Source organism: Ipomoea nil, unplaced genomic scaffold (genome assembly GCF_001879475.1).
Source record: "Ipomoea nil cultivar Tokyo-kokei standard unplaced genomic scaffold, Asagao_1.1 scaffold2159, whole genome shotgun sequence".
In the NCBI taxonomy this organism is placed as follows: Eukaryota; Viridiplantae; Streptophyta; class Magnoliopsida; order Solanales; family Convolvulaceae; genus Ipomoea; species Ipomoea nil.
The window spans coordinates 3386157-3393775 of NW_017618587.1; positions in this window are offsets into that span (position 1 = coordinate 3386157).

Below are 7619 nucleotides of genomic sequence, written 5' to 3' on the forward strand. Positions count from 1 at the left end.
AACAAACAATGTGATAAAGCTTGAAAATAAAAAAAAGAAGAACGCATTTTAGTAAACTTCCTGCAAACATGGAAGTTTGGCATACAACCAACAAGGTTTCATTGCTTCCGGGCTAAGCATTATCTATTTCTTCCCACCAACAAATCCCAATGCTTTTACAATGGTCTTGTGGTAATGACGGTTAGCTGTTAACTGACTGGGTAATTAAATGGTATAATTAGTTAATAATATTAGCTGATTGTAGAAAAGTGTTTGATAAATTAATTGTTAGTTGATAACTGTTTGATATAATTTTTTCCATCAAAAAGTAATATTGTTTTGAGTAATTTTTTTAATTTTAACATTTTAAAGTTACAAAAAGTTAATTAATTAAACACTTATATTAATTTTTTTTAACCAAGTCAAACAATTAATAATGGTCAAATAAGTCAAAATTAACTGATATTTTAACTATTTTACCAAATAGGGCCAATATCCAACATAAAAATATCCTATGTTAGCAATTTAAAAGTGATGAAATAATTTAAAAGTTTTCACTACACAAATATAGTGTGGCTTGAAAATAAAAATAATTTTGTCTTTTGTAATAACCCTTTATAGAATATTGGTATTGGATTGACTCAATCAGTATGATTTAACTATTTTTCATAAGTTTAATATAGTAGTTTAAGCAAATTGTATCTACCAATGTATATTCATATGATGTAAGTCGAGAAAAAAAATGACATTTTCAATTAATCCCTAAAGCATGTTAGTAATGTATAATCAATCCCTAAGTACAAGAGACTAAAACTATTTATACACTATTCATATAACTTATAGACTAAATACGATTTTAAAAAAAGATGAATCAACCAAATACTATACACTTGTATAGAGTTATTAAAAATTGGTATTTTAAATTTTTAACGTTACTATTTTATATGTCGGTGCATCTTCAGTGATTGATCCACTCAAGTATAGGTACTAAGTATAAAAGGGATTAAGCCATTAAGGTAACGATGAGTGAACGGGGTCTACGAGTCTATCATCATCATCCAAGTAAAAAACAAAAGGGCAAAAGTCCATATGAAATGAAACCAACATTTTGTGGCAACCCCACACCCCAATCCTAATTCCTAAAGTGTTACCTTACACCTTTGAACACTGGATTTTCTTTGTGGTGGGCCATGTTTCAGCCAAAGTCCTTGACTAGAGTACTAGTTTTTTTTTTTTTTTTTTTTTTTTTTTCACGCCAGGAAAATTCGTAACAACTATTTGATGATGTGCAGTGGTTAATCTTAACATGTAAAGAACCACAAGAAAATAAACAACATAGGTTATTCATATTTGGCAAAATCAAATCAAGAATATCAGGTACTCCCACTAGGAGTCAAATTTGAAATATTATGATTACCAAGTCGAATTTGAAATATTATGATTACCAAGTCAAAATGATCCTGCTCATTTAGTTTTTTCATCAAGTTTCTCACTTCAACAGACTGTATTGTCCATCCCATAAACTCATTTATAGACGCATGAAAATGTGAATCGAGTCAATATAACTTTGAAACTTAACACTAAACCATACATTTCTAACACAATAAGTTTAATTCAAACCCAAACTCTCAATGTTTATGACAATAATAAAATTCTAATGTGGATGGAACATAATCAATAAAATAAGGAATTGAAAAAGCATGTGGTATTGGGAAGAAATTCAAAAAGACAGGGAAAAGATGGTGAAATCTAGTGGTGTTTTGGGACATGGGGCCGTGGGGGGTAGCTGTAAAGATTTGAATTATATATGAATGGATAGAGCAGTCCAAGTGATGTTATTCATGCATCTCTTAGCTGTGATAGATCTATTGATTCCTTGGCCATTGGCACCTTCACTTGCTTCTTACATTTCTCGAAAATCGTTCTCCAGATTTTTTATTAAGAATCGCGAAAATTACATTTTTATTCTCTAGTTATATCCCTAGTATATGTTTAGTCATTGAGTTATATATGTGTGCATCTTTAACCCCTAAATTATACATAGAGTGTTGATTTTAGTTCTTGAATGATCAAATCAGTCACTTATTAAATAACAAATTTATAGTAGAAATAATGTCCGAGGGACTACCAAGACTATGTGGTCTAATGGTACCTGGGTTGGACTTCCATTTGGAAGGTTATGAGTTTGAGCCTTAGTAAAGGTGTTATTGGTTCTTTGTGTTTCAGTAAGTTGAACAGATACTACAATGTAATAGGCCATATAACTTATGGATTAAATTTGTACCACCGAGTATAACTAAAGGACTTAAAATGTAATTTTTCCTTAAAAGAATATCAAATCTATAATATTGGATTACAAAATTCTTGACTCGTTAATTACTGTTTTTACTGAAAAAAACTTAGATTATGATAATAATTTGATAATTATGGATTGCGTTAATTAACAACTGATAAGAGAATGTAGTAACTTTTTCATTGTTCATTGTCAAAATATATAAATGTGTCAGACTTTTGACTTAGTAACCATAATATTATAAATTTGTAGTAACTTTTTCATTGTTCATTGTCAAAATATATAAATGTGTCAGACTTTTGACTTAGTAACCATAATATTATAAATTTGATTTTAACAAAAGTGACTTTGATAACATCAAGGCTTGAACCACAAACCTCTCACATAAGAAAGTAATAAAATACAAGTGAATTACAAGTCACTAAGTTATAAAACTAAATTTACTCACCGTAATTTTACACATACTCAAATAGTAATTGTAATGTGTACTCACTCAATATATATATATATATATATATATATATATATATATATATATATATAGGAGCGCTCACATGTGGCCATGTTGTTAGGTGTGGTCATATGGTCAATTATAGACCATTAGATTAGATAGATCTAATGATTCATATTAATCAAGATTTTTTCCAGTATTTTCGCGCACATTCTCCTACCCAGAGAACTGTAAGGGTAAACTTGTCATAAAACACCGGAATAGGAAAAATCACATTGTTGTGTGTTTTATTACACTATTGGTGCATGTTGTCAACACTGTTAGTGTATTCTGGAACCCGACCGCTATAAATGGCCATTATAATTACCATAACACGGGAATACACCATTGGTGTGTTTCACTGTGGTGTGTTTTATTACACTATTGGTGTATGTTGTCAACACTGTTGGTGTATTCTGGAACCTGCCCGCTATAAATGGTCACTGTAATTACCATAACACCCCCACTTACTAAAACGCGCGAAAATTCTCAGAATTACCACTGCCTTTAGATTAAACTGATTCAACGACCCAGATACGACCACACGACCATACCTAATGACATGACCACATATGAGCGTTTTTCTATATATATATATATATATATATATATATATATATATATATATATATATATATATATATATATATATATATATATATATATATATATATATATATATATATATACACACACTACACTAATAAGAGCTCAAGAGAGTTAGACCTATAATATGTAGAAAAAATGACGGTCACATATTTTAATCAAATGAATGGCTCAGATTGATCAGATTTTATTTTTTTCTTGAGATTTCCTAATATATCATTATAATGAATATGATTATCCGTTAACTTTTCCGTTAAATATTATCTTTTCCGTTAATTTCTGTTAGTTCATCGTTAACTTATCCATTGATTTCAATAAGAAAGGTCTTAGGTTCGAACCCCATCCCAATCAAAGTTGACATAATTAGTACTCTATTGTACTCTTATTAAATTAAATTAAATTAAATAATTAAATAATAATTTAGTAGCTAAAATAAAAAATAATACATATGCATTTCTTTAATTTAGAATTATGTGTCTACAATGCCTTTATTCAAAAATAAAATAAAATTTATTCATTATCAATAAATTAAATAAGAGAAATAATTTCATTAGTTATATTGTCTTTATTTTTCTCCAATATAAAAATCTTTATATTTAAATTCATCAATTGAATATATTCGCTACATTGTCCTTACAATGTCTTTATTAAAAAAAATATTCATTGTCAATAAATTAATTAAGAAAAATAATTTCATTAGTTATATTGTCTTTATTTTTCTCCAATGTAAAAATTCTTTACATTCAAATTCATCAATTGATTGTATTCACTACATTGTCTATTATCTTTTTTTTTTTTTGTCCACTATTTTTTAATTAAATATCAAAGTTATGATACAAAATAATGCTATATATTTATTCATCAAGTATTTTATTAATACCATGAAAAATTTTAAATATATATATATATATATATATATATATATATATATATATATATATATATATATATAATTAATAAGCCAATCATATAAACTACTTCAGGGATTTATTGACAAAGAGAGTATTCAAATCACACAACAAATTGAAGTTAGAACTACCTCGCAATGTCCTTGTTTGACAATCAGCAGTTAGCGTTAGCGAATTATATTAGCGGATTTAATTAGCGAATTATATCAACGTTTAGTAAAAAGATATTTAAAAAAATTAGCTGTTTAGATTAACATGTAAAATGGCCTAAGGTTATACATATATTTAATAATAATAATAATAGTTTTAAAAAATAAAAATACTAATAATTTAATAAAAGAAATTAAAAAAGAAAAACATATGGGGAGCCGAACATTCGGCTCCCCTTAGTTTTGCCTACATGGGAGCCTTGAGGCTCCTATAAAAGGAGTCTTAAGGCTCCAATTTAAAAATTAAGCTTGCCCATTCATTGATGGGCAAGCAGTGAGCCAGCGAAACGGGCCCTTGTTATTCAATGAGTCGAAATGGCTCTATAGTAAATTTTTTATTTTTATTTTTTAAAATATAGAGGTGTTTTGGGAAATCAATCTCAAAAACACTAAGTGAAAAATATTGTAAATTGCAATGTTTATATTTTCAGTGGTTTTGAACAAATTGTTGCTTTAAACTATTGAATAACCAAACACTTTTTTAGCATTTTGATATTTGGGTTACATCATATTTACCAATTGTCCCATATCTTCGGGTTACATTACAATTAAAATTTTAAATTTTTACTACTTCTAAATTCCTTAAATTAGGAATTTCTTTATCCATAATAATTTATCCAACAATAATTGTTGAACTAAATGAACACTGAGCAAAACACATAAAGGATTTGCAATAAAAATACTTAGTTACTATTTAAAAAAAATTAGTAGCAATTATAATGAATCTCCTATATTACATTGTATTCATATACTATGAGTTACATATTTAAATAAACAAATTCGACATTAAATTACTTATGTATGAACTTCTCATACATAATCTTGCATTGATATACTTTTAAATATTTATTTAATTATAAAAATTGGATAGAAAAAAATGACCATCAAATTATTAAATGAAATAAATAGTTCAAATTGTTCAGATTTTAATTTTTTTTGAGATTTTCTAATGTATTTTTAATTATATGAATATCGGTTAACTTTTTTGTTAAAAACCGTTAATTTACCGTTAGTCTAATTCTAATATTAAAGTCTAATATAGAATTATAATTACACTATTAATCTAATATAATTCTAATATTAAAGTCTTAATAGAACTCTAACCACAAATCCTACTGTCGGAATCTCCTCAAACAATATTAGTATATATTTAATATTTTATACCCTAATTTTTATTTGCTCTCCCTTATGTCCCGTATTTGTTTTCAACCATGCCTATACAATTATTTTATTGACAATTATAATCAATCTTGACTATATTATCTTGTATTTGTAAACTTAGAATTACTTATTTAAATACGCAAATTCAACATTCAATTATCTGAAAAATTCCAATATAATCTTGCCTTGATATACTTTAAAAAAAATATTAGGCGTTATTCTAATCGCGCAATGCGCGTAAAAACTAGTATATATATATATATATATATATATATATATATATATATATATATATATATGTTATATGTGTGTACTAAAAAAAAGTACTAATGCGTGCGCGGTTTCGTGTAACGTTAGGCGGCCCCCCTTAGTCTCCATTTAGTAATGTGGTCTTAAATTGGGACGGTGCAGTTGGTGTGACATTCCCTATGTCGCATTAGTATACACCCACGCCGAGCTTCTTTGGATGCTAAAATGTTACAGAATAAATATAATACTAAAAAAAAGTAAAAATTATATTTAAATATTATTCATTTGTGTATAATTCGATTAACTATACTTATTGACACTAATTTAATTTAATTTTTTATAATATTAAGTTTAATATTATTATATAACATTTATATATTTGGATACCAAGTTCAAAGTATTATTAAATTTAAAAATAATTTTAAAAATAAACACATAAGATATAATTAGCTTGACAAAAAAACATAATAAACAAAATGAGAGTATTTTTGAGACAATTCCAGCTAAGTTGGTCATATGTCTAATTTGGTAACTATAAGGTTACAAATTCAACTCTTTGCGAGAGTAAGTTGGTTTAACCAGGCCAGTTATGAGTAACTTAGAATGATTTACTATCTTGCAGTCCTTTGTCGATTATGACAAAGTTATCCCGTGCACACATTCAAATAGTGAATATTTAAAGTAAACTCCTTTATCATTATCTTTGTAAATTTACAAATGAGTTAATTTCATCTTTTGTCATAGATTTATAGTTGTCATGACTATTTTTTGGTCTTTTATCAACAAAACCATTTAAATTCTACAAAATACAAGAATATTTAAATTTTTAATTACAATTTTATTTTAAATATAGTTTGTCAACTTTTTTTTTTTTTTTTGAAAGCTACTGGTTCTATTGCATTGTAGTATCTGTTCATATACTTTCTCAACCTACTGAAACACAAAGAACCAATAACGCCTCCACTGAGGCTTGAACTCATAATCTTCCTATTGTAGTAGTTTGTCAACTTACTTTGTGTAAAAAATTAAAATGTCATTGTATTTAACAATATTTTAATAATTTTATTAATAAATGACAAAAAAATAATCATACCATAATAATATTATGACTAAAAAAAATATTATGAAAAAAGAATTAAAATTGAATTGTCATCTATAAATATAAAACAAAAAATATAATTAACACTTTAATACACTGGAGATCTTAAAAAGAAAAGAAAAAAAAAAAAAGTTAGATAGGTGGGGTTTGGCACTGCCAACAATATCAGCCATAATATAAGTGACACACTGTCGACGTTACTATTGAATTTTGAATTTAAAAAGAGTTTGTTTTTTGAAACGGCAATATGAAAAACTTGTTAAAAACAAACATAAAATAATAAATATATACGGAGTATATATTTTTAATGATAGTTTAAGCCTTTAAGGTAGGTGAAACATAAGCTTTGATTGTTTGATTTGATTAAATAATTAATATTATTGTTTAATTAATTATTTTTGTCATAATTTATTATTCTAAAACATTAAAATTTTAAAAGGTATTTAAAAAAATAATTTTTTAATTAATATTTTCTATAAACTTAACAGTTAATTTATCAAACATCTTTTATAATTAATTAAGATTATCAACTAATCAAACTTAGTAACTTAATTAGCTAACAACTATTTAACAAACAGGAAAGTGTGTGATTTATCTTGATATACTTCTATTTAAATAGAAGTAA